General features: G+C 47.5%; 1 protein-coding gene across 2 annotated transcripts in view; it reads left to right on the forward strand.

Moving 5' to 3' along the window:
- The window catches only part of PRKCE (protein kinase C epsilon), a 473918-nt gene that overhangs the window by 412259 nt on the left and 45899 nt on the right, over positions 1 to 15760 (forward strand). The gene's annotated exons all lie outside the window — the stretch shown is intronic.

The following is a 15760-nucleotide window of genomic DNA, read 5'->3' on the forward strand; positions in this document are numbered from 1 at the left end:
GCAGAATCCTGTTGCGTGAGCCCTTCCAGAAAGCATGGGAGGGCACCAGTGGGCTGGGAGTTTCTCAGGTCTGCCACAAGGAAATAGACTGATTTTTATTTAAGTAAACATGCCAGAGTTTGTACAGCCAAATGAGTACTGTCATCTCCTTTACGAGAGTCCTGGCAGACTTTATTCTCAGGACGAAAATACTGCTTTTACTTTGAACGTTTGTACACTCCTGTCAGGGCTTTTCTTTGGCTGGTCTCTCTCGTGTCTGATGGTCCTCTTTGGGGGTAAATTTGGTTTCCGAAACCATTTCAGATCAAAAGTAACGTGTGCATAGGTATAAAATGGAGAAACCCCGATTTTTCTAAGTGACTGTAAAGGGAAGGCTTCTGAAAGAAATTCTGCAGGAGGTCCAGAGAGCAGGTGGGCAGAGGCAGCCGCCTCAGCACTTTCCACAGTGACTTCCGGGGAGCCTGGCGCGCTGCAGCCCAGTGGGTGACTGCACACCTGTGAGCCACGCACACCTGGCGCAGGTGGGCTCCCGGCACCGCGCTCTAGTCAGTTCTTCCTCCTTTCTGACCTTCAGTGTCCTCATTTCAAAAATACCTGTTATGAATATTAAATGGGGTAATGCTGGAAAACCACAGAGGAAGGGCTTAGTAATTGTTTATCGTTATTATTCTTTTATAATGCCTTAATGTGGAGCCTGGCATGTGGTAGGTAATCACTTAATATTGGTCGACTGGTTGCGAGGTTGATGCTGAGAATGTCAGGGCTTGACTTGAATGGAGATCTGTACTGGAAGGCTGGGGTCACCTGAGGTAACCGCAGGTGGACAAAGAAAACGTCTCTAATCCTTAATCTTGTAAAACAACTTCAGAGTGGCATTTATTTAGCTCAGGGATCCGCCCCAGCTCTAATAGTTGATGAAACCGACTCTTACATCCGACACTGGAACTAACACGAACAGAAGGAAGAAACATTAAGTAGTGTGGATAATTGGAGAAGAGACTGCCCGGGTCCAGTCACCCCGTGGGTACCACGCAGAGGCAAAGGTCCTGAGGATGGTTTTGGGAAACTGTCAACTGGAGAAACTCCCCTGTGGCCCCGTCATTTAAAACCATGAAGTAATTTGTTTGACTTGGGCATGAGAGGATCACCAAGAAGAAAAACCTACCCGAAACTCCCCAAACAAAGAGGAGTGGGCACTTGCGTAGGTATGGGGCAGGGTGGAGAAAGAGCAAATACCCAAGTTTGGCAGAAGTTCTCGTCACCTTTTTTGTAATGATCTTAAATCGGTAAGGAAGGGTTTCACAGCTTTTCAGAAGGGCTGAAAGTGAAACTAGATACTGGCAACTGTGAAAACAGCGGGAGGTCTGCAAACACCAGTGCCGTAAACAAGATACTGAAAACGAGGGGGAAAGGCTGAGAGACACACAGGGCATACACCTTTCATGGAAAATCTCGAAGCAACAAAAAAAGGAAAATGGAGATGAAGCCACTTGGTTATGACTGCATGCCAGTTGACTTCAGTGGGGAGCCTCCTAATGCTGCCTCCTAACCAAGGAAGACAAAGCAGGAGGAAATGGGCTTAAAGCCAAAGATTCGGGAGGGGAGGCCTAAGGAAGAAGACCTTCTTGCCCTCGTTGGGGATAAAACATGAGAATGCAGACCCCTAGTGATGGACACGAGTAGCTGTGGGCTCTGGAGGTCTGGGCGTTGTCCTGCCCAGAGGTAGGCCTGGAGCACAGGCCCTGGGGAACTTCTGAGAAAGGTGGTGTTTGGCCCACACCCCTCTCATTTGAACAACTTGATTGAATCTCAGCCTGGGGCAGGTGGAACAAAAGTTCTTTCTTAGGGTGCCACACACTCCATGGGCGAGGATGGTGGGGGTCCGGGTGGGGGTTGTTCGGGGTCGTGGCCTCTGGGGAAGGAGAGCAGCAAGGGGCTCCTGGAGGTTTTCCTCGGGCTGGCTCCTGGAAGTGTGGAGCCAGCCCAGTAAAATTAGCAGGGAGCTAAGTAGGCAGATTGGTGGGTTTGGAGGCATAATTAGTCCTGTTTTTCTCTAGTCTTGACCCAGCTAGAGTTCACTGGGTATGTAATGGAAAAAAAACATCCAGCTTGATATAAAAATACAGGAAATGCCTGTAATCACTGCTGATTACAGTAGCAGCTTTCCTTCTGTTATTTTTGTGAAGGAGGAAAAAAACCCCAGGGTTTGTTAGGTTTGGTTTGGTTTTTCTTTTTTTTTTTTTCCTTTCCTAAATGGTAGAAACAATTTGGCCCGTTCTTTTTAGGGCATTCAGTGCTCTAGCTAAATGATGTCACTTAATCTTTATAATTGGGGGCGGGAGCGGGGGTCAGAAAACATTCAATTCTTATCATAAATAAAATTCCCATAAGTATTAAATGCATTCAAGTGGTTCTAAAGATGATTTATTAGCCCAGGGACTCATGTTTTCTGAATTACTTTAATTTCTGATGGCTCTAGGATGAACAGGATGAGATTCATTTTTAGCTTAGTTCCTCCTTTTGCAGGGTGGTTTACATTAGGTTAGGAGATGTAATACTGTTTCCAGTGACTTCTTTTCTCAGGAACTATTACCTCTTAGCAAGTGAAAACCCTCCTGCAACAAGACCTTCAAAACCAATGGACTTACAGACACACTCGTTCCAGCAGCACAAAGAGCTAGATTCTCACCCAGAGCTGGCAAGGAACACCCGCCCCATCCTGTCAGTGGAATTCATTTAGCATGTCTTAATTTTGGTTTAGGATTGATTCTCAGTTCCTTTGCTGGAAGGTGGATAGAGCAGTTGGATTCTGTAGTTACACTGTGTCATTTAAAAGGCCACCTGGGAATTGGTTGGATTCTCCTGGCTTTTGGGTGGTGAGTTCCCTGGGAGTTTGCAAATAAGAGGCCCCTGGAGTGCTGCCCTGGATGTGCTGTGCTCTGCCTGCAGCCAAGAGGCTCCTTTGTACGGAGGCTCCAGGAGATGTTGTCTTTCTGGACAATAGGCTGAGTAGACTTCATTCCCAGCATGGAACTCAGGCCAAAAAACAACAACAACAACAAAAGAATATGGTTCTTACGTGGCAACACTGTTTACAGGGAACATTGCTGAATGTGGGTTCAAAACATTGTACCAGGCATAGTTTCTTCACCTCTCAGAGATGAGATTGGACCAGGTGATTCTTGATGTTCTTCCAGCACGTGGTTCTCAACTGCTGGTGATTTTACCCAGGGGACATCTGGCAATGGCTACCGGGGGTCCAGCCCACGGGCCGCACGCGGCCCAGGATGGCTATGAATGCAGCCCAACACAAAACCATAAATTTACTTAAAACACTATAAGGTATTTTTTGTGGTTATGTGTCTCAATATATTTAACGTGTGGCTCAGGACAACCTTTCTTCTTCCAGTGTGGTCCAGAGATGCCAAAAGGTTAGACACCCCTGGTAGAGGCATTTTCGGTTGTCCCAACTTGGGGGGGCACTGCTGCTGGCAGCCAGCAGGTGGAGGCCAAGGGCACTGCTACACATCCTCACACACACACACACACACACACATCCTACGCATGTGCAGGAAGCCCTAACCCCCCAACCACAAATTGTTCAACCCAAGATGTTCGTGGTGCCGAGGTTGAAAAACCCTGTCCTGGCTCTAAAGGTCTGTCATTATGCAACTGTGAGGCTTGGCGAGATAGTGAGTTAAGGTTTCTGCCGCCTAGATGGAATACCACCAGAACTGCCGTGCTTTCTGACCCCGAAGGGATCAGGTCAAGGTGGTGAAGGCTTTTTGAAGGTAGAGGAGGGCATAAACAAGAGACTTCCACTTGTCCTTCCTTTTTCTCTGCTCGCAGTGTGACTTCTCAGATTGCACTGAAATTTCTTCCAAAAGATACCATTCATGTCTGAAACACCAGAGGGGACCTAAATGTGACCCCCGTTCTTATGAACGTGTTACTGACGGTTTCCCAGCACTGGCCCTCCTGTGTGTGCCCCGTGAACTTGCGGCAGTATCCTTTTGAGCTGTTTGGATCCACTCCCAAACTCAAACCACTTCGCAGATTAGCATTATTTCAAACAAAACAATTTTACCCTCATAACTTGATCCAACCAGAGCACCTTTATATCACCCCACCCTTTCAGTGTCCTTAATGGGGAGGTTTCTGCTGGTAATGGTTTGGCGTTCTTGGGATTAAAAGGATTAAGAATACACAAGTAGACAGTTTTTGTTTCCACCCCAGTGCACCCACCGTAAAGTAGACATTGCAGTAAACATTGCATTGCGTATGGCCTCTTGGGACCAGACGGCCTTGAGTGTCTGACGGCGTGAGAGTGGTCCGAGGAGGCGCCAGCCCTGCGCCCTGGGACGGCTCCACCCTGCACACTGGAGAAGTCACCTGGTTCTGGTCTCTCTGATACCACAGTGCCCGGTACATTCTCTCACTGCCTCTCACAACCATGGTGGGCACCTGCAGATGCCTGCCCAGTCTGCACAGCATAGCAATCAGGCTTCGAGATGGTACAATCGCCCATAGGGTATTTACAGGACCTGGCAGGGTGGGGACTTTTCAAGAGACAGCTGGAAAATGGTGGCCAACTTGTTGACGGGAGATTCTGGGTTGAAGGTGAGGCCCAGCAATGTCAGTACAAGGTTCTCACAGGAGCAGGCATGGAGCACGTGTCAATGGGCACGTTGGACTGAAAGCAGACCGACATGTTAGCTCTGAACACATACCCCTGTGGCTTCCTTTACCTAAATACACACCATAAGTAACACTCACGGAGAACTCTGTACCAGACTGAGGGTCTGATCACGGAAGAAAGGTGGCACTGTATGTCCAGCCAGTCAGCTCGCTCATTTAACAAGACTCTCCTGAATTAGGGTTGCATGTAACTGAAAAGAAGCAAGCAGACCAAGGACAAAGTCATTTATGCATGCCCTCATTGTTTCTTTTCTGTTTTCCCTGTTTTTCTCCCTCCTTCCCTCCCTCCCTCCCTTTTTCTTTCTTTCTTATTGAGCCATAACAGGCCTACAGTGAAGTCCACAGTTCTTAGATGTCCATGGAATTTTACTTGAATATACACCTGTGTAATCCAGACCAAGACACAGACTACTTCAGCACCCCAGCAGACTCCCCTGGGCCCTTCCAGGCAGTGCAGAGCCCGCCCCCAGAGGTGGCTGCCACCCAGACCCATAGACAAGTTTTACGTTTAGGTCTCTTTAAAGGACCTTGCTGGTGAAATACCCTAAATAGCCTTTTATTGTAGCCCTCTGATCTCACCCAAGTCTGGGTTCATATGTGAAGCTCCCCACTTTGAAATCATAATTATCAAGGGATCAAACTGTGCCTGGGAATACATATTTTTCCTACATACTGTCATGTAACCCTCAGGAACACAGCCTGTGAGGTAGACAGTCGTGTCCCCATTTTACAGAGGAAGGGACTGAGGCTTCACGTCGGGATATGGAGCAGGAAGGTCGCATCGCCAGGAGGTGGGGGAGCGGCACCGGAACCTGGCTGTGACACCAGAGTACACTTCCTGCCGCCCTGTGCCGACAAAGTGTTTGCCGCTGTACACCTGGTCAGAGCGGCTGGCGAAGCCAAATTGGTTTTCATCTAAAATCGAGTTCAGTCCTCGCTAGTGAAGCTTGAGAAGAAATTCTAGAAAACTTGACAAGACCAACTGGCCATGGGTCATGGTGGCAATATTTACTGCTCAGTGGTCATGGATTCTGGAACTCTCTCTGGAATGTATGTTTAAACTTTAGGAAGAAAGTTTACTCAAGTTCACTAGCAAAAATGTACAAATGCAAGGAAAGGAAAAGCCTTACAAAGGAAAACACTCGAGCTCTGCACCCCCTCCTTTGTGTGTGTCTACACACTGTTGGAAGGAAACTCAAGGCAATAAGATAAGCAGGCGAACACACTTTAATGTCCTAAACTGTCACCTCCGACTGCGGGACAGTTACTGGGGAGAAGTGAGACTGAAATGAGCTGCAGTGCGGTAATGAGAATACAAAAATTGGGGGGAAATCAAAAGTATTTATCAAAAGCAAGGAATTACTTTTATTGGGGGAAGGAATGATTTCACCTGTTGACTCTCAGAACCCTTAGGAATTCTGTTCTGTACCACATGGATCAGAAGCAGATGGAATGATTTTTGTTATATCGTATCCTGTTCCTTCCTGACCCTCTTAAGGTGTTTGATGGGGAGGGACAGTGCCCTTCCAAGCACAAAGAAACTAAGTTACCAACAATGGATGAGGAAGAAAATGTTTTGTGAGGCACCTACTGGTGGAAAGGGAGGCCCACTCAAGGCATTGCTGGATTCAGGCGCCTGCCGGTTGCCAGGGGGTTCACTGAGCCATTACTAGCTGGAAAAGCGGCTTTTAACTGTTTGCTTGTTCATGAAGGAATGCCAGTGTCCAGCGGTTTCCATTTCTAAGCATATCAGTGTGGCTGCCCCCTGAGACTCTTAAGGAATATGAGTAGACAACCATCTTAGAATTTCCCTTTAAATAATAGTCTAATCTAATCCGTTGATATTAACATAATCAGGCCTATTCTCCGTTGAAAGCTTATTTGATCAATACCCTTGGCACTGCCATCTAACTTTCTATTCGTTCCCCAATTGGAGACCCCTACTTATATTTAAAAATGACCTTGTAAATCCATGGGCCTGCATTTCTGTTAGAGCTTCTGGGTAGAGGAAAGAGATCGCATTTTTTGTACCCAGGACCTTTTTCGTTGGTCTCCCTCTGCCAGACTAGACACTCCTCAAGGACGGGGAACAAGTCTTACATCTCTCTGATCTCCCACTACGTCTAGCAAAGATCTTTCACAGAGCCAGTGTGAGGAAGGATGGGAGAGGCTGTGGGGCGTGTTTGTGCAATGGCAGGTGGCCCTGAACAATTACAATTTCAGGCAACCTTCATTTCATTGGTATATTGAGTCTTGAACTTTTTTACGCAGAGTTAAGTCTTTTCTGAAAAAAGGGATGCCTGACTTGGACTGTCCCTTTGGGGCACAAATAAGATACTCTGGCAGTAGCTTGCTGCGGTGTCGTGCCAACTGCAGCCAGTAACTAACTGCCCAACACGCTCTCTCTGTAGCAGCTCCCCCAGCTCTTCATTGCCGTGCTTAGTCGCACGTGTGTGTATAAGCTTTTGAGAATTAGAATTCAATCGATTTACCATTACATTTATTTAAATATTAGTAGAAATGTCTTTGCAAAGGGTATTTGGGGAAATGAACTGATGGCCGTTACAATGGTTCATGCATTCTGCACGCCTCGGTCACCCAACTTCGGACAGAAAGGAAAAATAGCGCGGTCCCCATTGCGAGGCTGACGAAGAGGATTGCTTGGTTTCTGATGCAGGTTTCCTAGAGCCTTTTTCTAAAGGCTTGCGTGAGAAATGGGGTAAAGCAAAACAGCAATTAGATTAGGACACATCTTGCTAACAGATGCACAAAACAAATCTAGATAAAGTGCAGATGTCACAGACACGGCTGGGCGCTCCGGCAGCCTGATGCGGAGGTGCGTGCTGAGTGTGGCTTCCAGGCAAGGGGCCTGGCAGTAGGCAGCGGTGACTGGGCATTCAGTAAAAGTGTGCGTTTATGGGAATCAACTTGTCTGGAAAAGGAGAATCTTTTCCAAAGCCCGTATATCGGACTAGTGGCTGGCCTATACCGTGCGGGGCGTAAAGTGGGGAGGAGGGAGGGAGAGCCAGTTCCTGGACGTGGTTCACTGTGTCTGGTCAAGAAGCAAATGAAGCAGCCATCAATGTCATCCAGGCAAGTACAACTGACCGATGGAGTTTTCCACTTTTTAGTGTCTGAATAACTCCCTTCTCCTAAGTTCACACATGCCAATAAATGTAGACATTTAAAAAAACATTAAAATACAGAGACACTTCGTAGGTCCATAGGTAAGGACCATCTGAGAAAAACAGATGTTCAGCCTATGGCAGTGAGTCATTCCTAATTCACCATAGTATTAAATAAGCAGGAAAATCCAAATCCATTCCTTATATGATTACTGCCATAACAAAATGGAGTGTGAATCAAAATTGGATTGTATGTGTCTTCATTTCGTCCAAGTGAAGTACCTGTTTAAAATGATTAAAAATTATTTAAGGCAAGTTAATCTGTGCAAACAGCACAGCAGATGCAAGCAACAGGGCTGAGGCTGCCAAACCAGGGCACTAATAGCCCAGCAGGTTGGTTCTTGTAGAGCGGGTGCAGGATTTGTGGCTTTATCAGATTGGCATCCAAGCTGTGGCACAGGCAACGCTAAGTTTCCAGAAGAAAATTATTTAATGCGTCTTTCTTAAGCAAGTACTCCTGAGTGCCTGCTCTCGTGGAAGCTGAGCCCCTCAGCCCACAGAGAGCTCCCTGGGTCTCCCCTCCGTGCCTGCGTTCATTCTCAGTCAGCCATCAGATACTCATGAGGTGCCTCCTACGTCCCGCGTACAAGTCCTGTGGGAGTCCCTCTCTCCCCACCCTCCATCCCCTCTCTGTGCACTTCACTGCTTAGTGGGGGAGACAGACAGATAAGTAAGTGTTTACATTTCATTGTCATGAATATTATGGCAGGGATGGTCTGAGTGCCTTGGAACCCCATGGAAGGGGCACCGAACCTAACTGGGGGAGCCCATGAGAGCTCCTTGCAGAGAGAGATGGGAGCTGGCCAGTGAGGGGGGGCTGGGGAGGAAGAGTGTGGTAGGCAGAGAGAACAATTTCTGCAAAAGCCCCAAAGTGAACACTTACTATTCATACCTTTTACTTGCCATTGATTAATATTTAAAAACATGTATTTCCCATTTTAATACCAGATTCAAAACTCTTTCCTGGTGGAAACTCTTTCTTAACATGTTCAGATCTCCCCCACAGAACCTAGCAGACGGATATGACTTGGCTAGACAAAGGTGCCTTCCCTTCCCTCCCCACTTGAGCATTCACCCGAGTGGATGAACGCTGCTGTCACTTGCTGTCCCAGCCCTTCCTGGGGCTGGTGGGGGGAACAGTGGAAGAGCGTAGAGGCAGCAGACGCTGGGCCGGGGAGAGGGGTGTCACTGAGGAAGACGGGTGAAGTGAGGAAGCGCTCCAGATAGTGAAGTCACACCTCACTAATGAGGTTTTCTTTAAAGGTTTCTTCCCATTACCGTTGACAGTCACTACTGCATTAGTTTCATGTGCACAGCAGGGTGGTTAGACATTCATGTCGATTACAAAGGGATTCCCTGGTAAATCCAGCACCCACCCGGCATCCCGCGCATCGATGACGATAGCGTGTCTGTGTTCCCCGTGCTTCGTGTTCCTGGGACTGCTCTGTAGCTGCCACTCCTGATCCCTTCACCTGTTCTACCCGGCTCCCGACCCTACCCCCGTCTGGCAGCCATCAAAATGCTCTGTGTACCTCCGAGTCTGTTTCTGTTTTGATTGTTTGTTTTGTTTTTTAGATTTCACACATAAGTGAAATAATATGGTATTTGTCTTTCTCTGACTTAATTCACTTAGCATAATACCCTTTAGGTCCACTTGTGTTGTTGCAAATGGTAAGATTTCATTCTTTTTTTAAAAAATATTGTGTTTGTTTTTAGAGTGGGGAAGGGAAGGAGAAATAGAGGGAAAGAAACATCAGTGTGAGAAGGAAACATCAATTGGTTGCCTCGCGTCTGCACCCCGACTGGGGATAGAACCTACGACTCCGGCTTGTGCCCTGACTGGGAGTGTGCCCTGACGGTGACCTTTCGCTTTGGGGGACGATGCCCCACCCGCTGAACCACCCGGGTCAGGGCTCACTCTTGTTTACGCTGAGTCATATCCATTGTGTGTGTGTACCATGTCTTCTGTACCCAACCATCCATCAGTGCACACTTGGGTTCCATCTCTGTCTTGGCTGTTGTATACAAAATGCCCTTATTGGGCTCTTGTCTTGATGTAGGCTTTGTTTTAAGGTCAGTTTCTGCCTGCTATAAGTATTGCTACCCCAGGGTTTTTTTCCATTTTCATGAAGCATCTTTATCCACCTCTGTGACTCTCGGTCTGAGCGTCCGTGGATCCGAGGTGGGTCTCCTGGGGGCGGCACCGGTGCCGGCCTTGTCTCCCTCTCTACCTGGTCACTCTGGCTTTGGGCTGGAGCGTTTACTCCACTTACACTTAAGGTAATTATTGATAGGTGTGTAGTTACTGCCATGTTATTGTTCATATTTTTATCTTTCCCCCCTTCTCTTCTTCTTAAAGAAGTCCCTTTAACATTTCTTTTAGTGCAGTTTTGGTGCTGGTTAACTCCTCTTCCTTTTTCTTCTCTGGGAGCTTAGAGTTTTCTAAAGGCCCAGCGCTCAGGGACTTCTCTGGGAGCTCCTCTGAAACACGGGTGTTGCTGCTGAGCTTTAAAAATTGGAATTGGTTGTGCTATTTTAAGCCTCCTGACCCTTACCCTGGGAGGTGAGGGGCCAAGTCCAGAAATAGAACTGAGGCCCAGAAAGCGTGCTGACTGGGGCCTTCCAGGTTTGCTCAGCCCAACGTCATTGGGCCTTGCCCTTGGACATTTTGTCACGAGGGCTTTCTTCACACATCACGGAGACCCTGGGTTCTTAGAGTCCTTGCAATACGTTGTCCCTCAAAATAATGCCTCCAGGTTTAAATAATATGTTTAATGTTTTCTCCTTTATTTGAAGTTGGAGTAGAAGCAGCTGTATAAATGCTTTTTTTAAAAAAAAGATTTTATTTATTTATTTTTAGAGAGAGGAGAAGGGAGGCAGAAAAACAGGGGGAGAAACACTGGTGGGTGAGAGACGCAGCAGTCAGTGCCCTGACTGGGAATCAAACTGGTGACCTCTGGGTTCACACGCCAGCACTCAGTCCGCTGAGCCACATCAGCCAGGGCTTTTTTGTGTGTTTTAAGAGAGCGCTAAACCAGCCTCTGATCCCACCCTTTCCCCTTCTGGATGTTCATGGGTCATGTCAACATACATCAGCTGGCACGGCCTGCCCCAGCCTTCTCTTAGAGTACAGAGGCCTAATGCAGCTGGTGTTGGCTGGTTCTGCTGCCCTGGGCTGCTGTTCACAGTGCTGGTCTCGTCCTCTGCCAGTGCTGTATGCATAGCAGGTGATCGGCAGGCACTGGCGGATGTGCAATGGCCGGCAGGGCCTCCCCACTCTCAAAGTATACTGGCCAGGCTCCTGCACCCCAAGTCTGTAAGCCTCTGACAGTGAGTGCTCGTCGTCATGGGCAGCCTGCTACCACTGGTGTACATGGAGTTTTTAGACTGGCCTGGGACCTGGGGTTCAGTCAGGGGTCTCAGTAGTAAGCCTAGCTCTGGCTAACCTCCATAGACAAGGAATTTGCTGAACTGAGATGGGACAGGTTGCAGACGCAATGGGCCAGTTGAAAAATGAATAGGAAATTATGTCCAGCCAAGGGGGCTGGACACAGCCATGTGTGCTACATGTGAGCATGGGACACCACAGCCTGGTCAGCTCACAGTCCCTTCACCTTCATGACCCTGCTTCGAAAGCCACAGGGAGTGTCAACGTGGCCGAGACTCGGTGTCTTATGTCCTTTCACAATTCACACACTGAGGTGCCCACCCCACCTGTCCATGACAGCATCTGCTACAGCGGGAAATCAAGGTGAAATCAAAGTGGCACGAGTACAGCCACCACCCTGTAGTTGCACTTTACATGCCCCCATCTGGTTCCCCTCCTGCTGGAAGTGGTTGTTTGCCATTGTGTCCTTCCTTACGGTGGCACTTGGAATGTGGTCAGTCTGAAGAAACAGCACACATTCAAATGTGTTTATGTGGCAGAAAGTCACTTTGTTGCAGGTGAGGGAGGAGTGTGAAACCAGTGGTTTGAATGATCACATTTGGAAACCGCTCACGAAGAGGAATTAGAACTGTTTGTCAAGCACCCACTCTGTGCCGGAACTGTAAGAAGTTCTTCACGTGTCATCTCACTTAAGCATCACAGTAAACCTTTGAAATCAGTGTCATTTTCTCCGTTTTATGGGTGAGGAGCCTGAGGCTCAGTGGCATTCAGTCACTGTATTCGCATCTCGTCCGTAAGTCAGAGCGGAGTGGTCTTAAGACTCGGCTCTGTGAGATGCCATAGCCTCCCGCTCCGGCTCAGGCATCGCAGCCTTACTCACCCCTACGTGACATCATGGAAAGTCCCTGTTTGGGGAAATGTTCCCCAATCCTTATGTCCTGGTCTTTAACCAGTTTTCCCAGATCTCTGGTTGACCATTAAAAATAATCAATAAGCCAATGAAGTGTTATTATTGAGAAGGTAAGACCGGGTACACCTGAAGCCCTTCTGGGATGGAAGAGTGGGTGGTCCTGCAGTGAGACCACCGGAGCAGGACAAGACAGTCAGTACTTACTGACCCCGCTGGCACCTAGCATGGGCCAGGCGCTGTGGACCCAGGGAGAACGCAATGTAGCAGGTGTGCGTCCTTCTTTGAGAAGCTCCCAGCTTCTCGGGCAGTCCTTCAGTGCCCATTGTCTCCCCCGCCCAGTGTAGACACACGCAGGGGTGTGGTTACGAGCTCCCTCTGCAAGGCGCACATCTTGGTTCCCCACCCCCATACTGGCTGTGGGCCTCTCTGCAAGGGAGTCAGCCTCTGGGAGGCTCAGTTTTGTTGGTGATAGGAAGAGCCACTGCAGAGCATTTCTGAGGGGAGAAGATCATCCATGTGGGGACACGGGGTGCACTAGCAAATACTGATGGAATGCTGTCATCAAGCACAGTGGCCTCCTGGTTTTCTCCTTGTTTCACCTGTGAGTGGGAGAAGCCAGTCTTAGGATTTCTGTCCCTTGCAGTCATCTCACAAAGGCCGGGGCATTTAGCAGGTGCTCAATGAACACTTGTCGCTTAACGGAAGAGGAACACAGACACGGACCAAAGTTAATCCCAGCCTCAACGTTCATAGCACTTTCCTTCCTTAACGTACTGTTTATTGTTCTGCTGACTGATTGTCTCTTCCCACGCTAGAACATAAGCTCCACAAAGGCAGGGCATTTGTTTCCTCCATGTTGAGAACAGTACATGCCACTCAGTAGTTGCTCAGTAAATATTTGAATGCATGGATGAATGGCATTTCCTATGAAAGGGAAACAAGCTGGCTTGAAACCTGTGGGCAGCCTCTGCCCTGGAACCTCCTGAGCCCTGGGGCTGACCACCCCCCTCTCTCATGGGGCACCAGCCCACCTGGGTTCTTGCTGGAGACCCAGAGCAGGAAGCTGCCTGTGCCCAGCTCCGGCCCTGGCCGGCTCACCTGTAGGACCCAGGGCAGAGCTGCTCAGACTGGCAGCTGCTTAGCTGGATGTTGTAAGACTCACTGGGAATTGCTGCCATTTGGATTTATGATTTTAATTGTTTTTTTAGTTTATACTTGTGCCCTGCAGTGATTTTCCATTAAATCAGAACATTTATGCTGCAGAAAAGAGCAGGTATGGTTGTGGATATGTATATCTTAACAGCTAATCTCTGGCAATAAGCTGCTTGACAGTCATCAACAGATTAGGAAATTGACATTTGTGTAATTAACCTCCATTTGGGGCTGTTAGCACACAAAAATATAGGGGTTTTTTAGCCTGAAAAGATGATGGATTTTATATTTGTATATTCTAAGGCTTCAAGAGTGATTGTTGTTGTTCTTTTTATCTCTGTTAGTATAAAGCAGTGGGTAAAAAATCTATTGCAAATTTGAGAAGAGGCCAAATACCAAATGTAATCCAAGACGTCAAACTTCTGTTGATTTTATGTAAAACATACACTATAGCTACATGTATTATACTATGTGTACATATGTTATAAAAAGTATAAATGCACATACACAAATACTTATACTAAACATTTGTTACAAATATCAATGATACCGAATGCTTTATCACGTGAACTTTATTTTATATATATATATATAAGCAATGCATAACTCTCAACACCTCTATATATTGCATATATTAACCATACTGCGTATTTATTACATATATGTACATTTATTATGTATGCTTTATTATATAGACACACAGTCAAGTTGTGTGATTAGTATATGAGAGAAAGAGAGATTGAGAGCTGTGTGTTGCCGGGGCTCATCCCCACACTGCATGTCAGCTGCTTCATTGCATGTACACCTCTCATGTACAGGCAGCACATCACTTACAGCATTTCCCTGTGTGGCTTTATCTCTCCATATTAATTACATATACTAACTATATATGCAAAATGAAGTGCGCATTTAATGTATAATGAAGTATGCATGTAAGAAAGTACATAATATGCTTAATGTGATACAAAGACGTATATAGAGAGCGATGCTGAGAGTTATGTGTTGCCTGGGCACATACAGCACACTAACCACCTTTTTAGTTTGCAGCAAAGTTTCCGTTGGTGCCCTAGCGCTTGCTAAGTAAGCTCGCCAATGATGCTTTATTTCGGCATAGATTATTCGGAGGACGTGTTGGTCCCCGATCTGACCACCAACCAGTTGCACGTCCCTGTGTTTAATTGGGTCAAACCACTTGCTTTCTGGCTGAGAGCTGTTTCTCTCACAGACCTCGTCTGTCTCCATCTGGTCGGACTCATTTGCTTGGCCAGCTGGGCTCCGCACACACTGGCTCCCTTAAAATCCAAATTAAAATATATACTCAACACAGGTAGCAATTGCTACTTGTCATGGGCCCTCGGGCTAGCTCAGGACTGGTAAAGCGATACATGCCAACTCGCAGGGTCTGCTCTGTTCTGCACACATATCCCCTCGCCCTCGGTGCACTTCTGTGACCTCGGCTGTAATTGGAAGAGATTTTGTTACCACTTTTTCATAAAGTAGAGATGGGTCAACCTTAAGTATTTTTTTGTTGTTGAACATAACTGATTACTATTTTATCCACATCTATGCCCAAACAACCTGCTCTAGTGTGAGGATAAAATGCAGCCACTAATTTTTAGCAAAGTCAAGGAACAAACAGCACTCTGAATTTGAGCTGGATGACATAAAAAAATCCCAGTCTTGCCTCAGGAATGGTCTCGGGTTAAGGGGGAAAAAAAGGAAGTGGCTGAATCAGGTTGGACTTAGAGTGGGAATGAGGCAGTGGCCACTGGGGGGCCCTGGAGGAGATCAAGATGCCCTCCAGCCAGGATTTGAGAAGTGTTATTGAGGCTGTGCCCACACCCCATCTCCTCCAGTAACTCTCCAGAGTCTCCTGACCAATGTATATACATCTGATCAATATACGCAGGTTCCCTGGAGTAAGTTGCATATCAAGCCATGGTGTCCACCCTAGCTTCATGACATTGAACAGGTTTGCAAGTTATTCAGAAGGGCTTACCACTTGGGCAGGGTGATTTTTGAGAAAAAGAAGTGACGACCTGTCTGGAGCACAGCCTCCCGTCAGACGGAGCAGTGTGCAGGGAGCGCCGGGGACAGCAGGCAGAAGGCAGTGGCTGGTGGAGTGGAGGGAGAAGGGCCCAGGAAACAGAACAATTGTTGAGCTGGAGCACCTGGGCACCCACCAACTTGGAGCAGGAGGAGAAGCCGCCAGGTCTTCTTGGTTGGAGCCTGGAAGGAGCCACATGAGGAGCTGGAAGGCTCCAACCAAGAGCACATGGAGCCCCACTAGGTTTTCTCTGAATGGGGGTTCTCCTTATAAGGAGAGTACTACTGTCTTCTGCAAGGGCATGTCTCCCTAATGTCACAGACAGAACTGTTGCTTCCTTTTTTGTGTGTTTTTTTCCTCCCCTTTCCCATTGGTGGGCC

This window comes from Phyllostomus discolor, chromosome 6 (genome assembly GCF_004126475.2).
Source record: "Phyllostomus discolor isolate MPI-MPIP mPhyDis1 chromosome 6, mPhyDis1.pri.v3, whole genome shotgun sequence".
Taxonomy (NCBI): Eukaryota; Metazoa; Chordata; class Mammalia; order Chiroptera; family Phyllostomidae; genus Phyllostomus; species Phyllostomus discolor.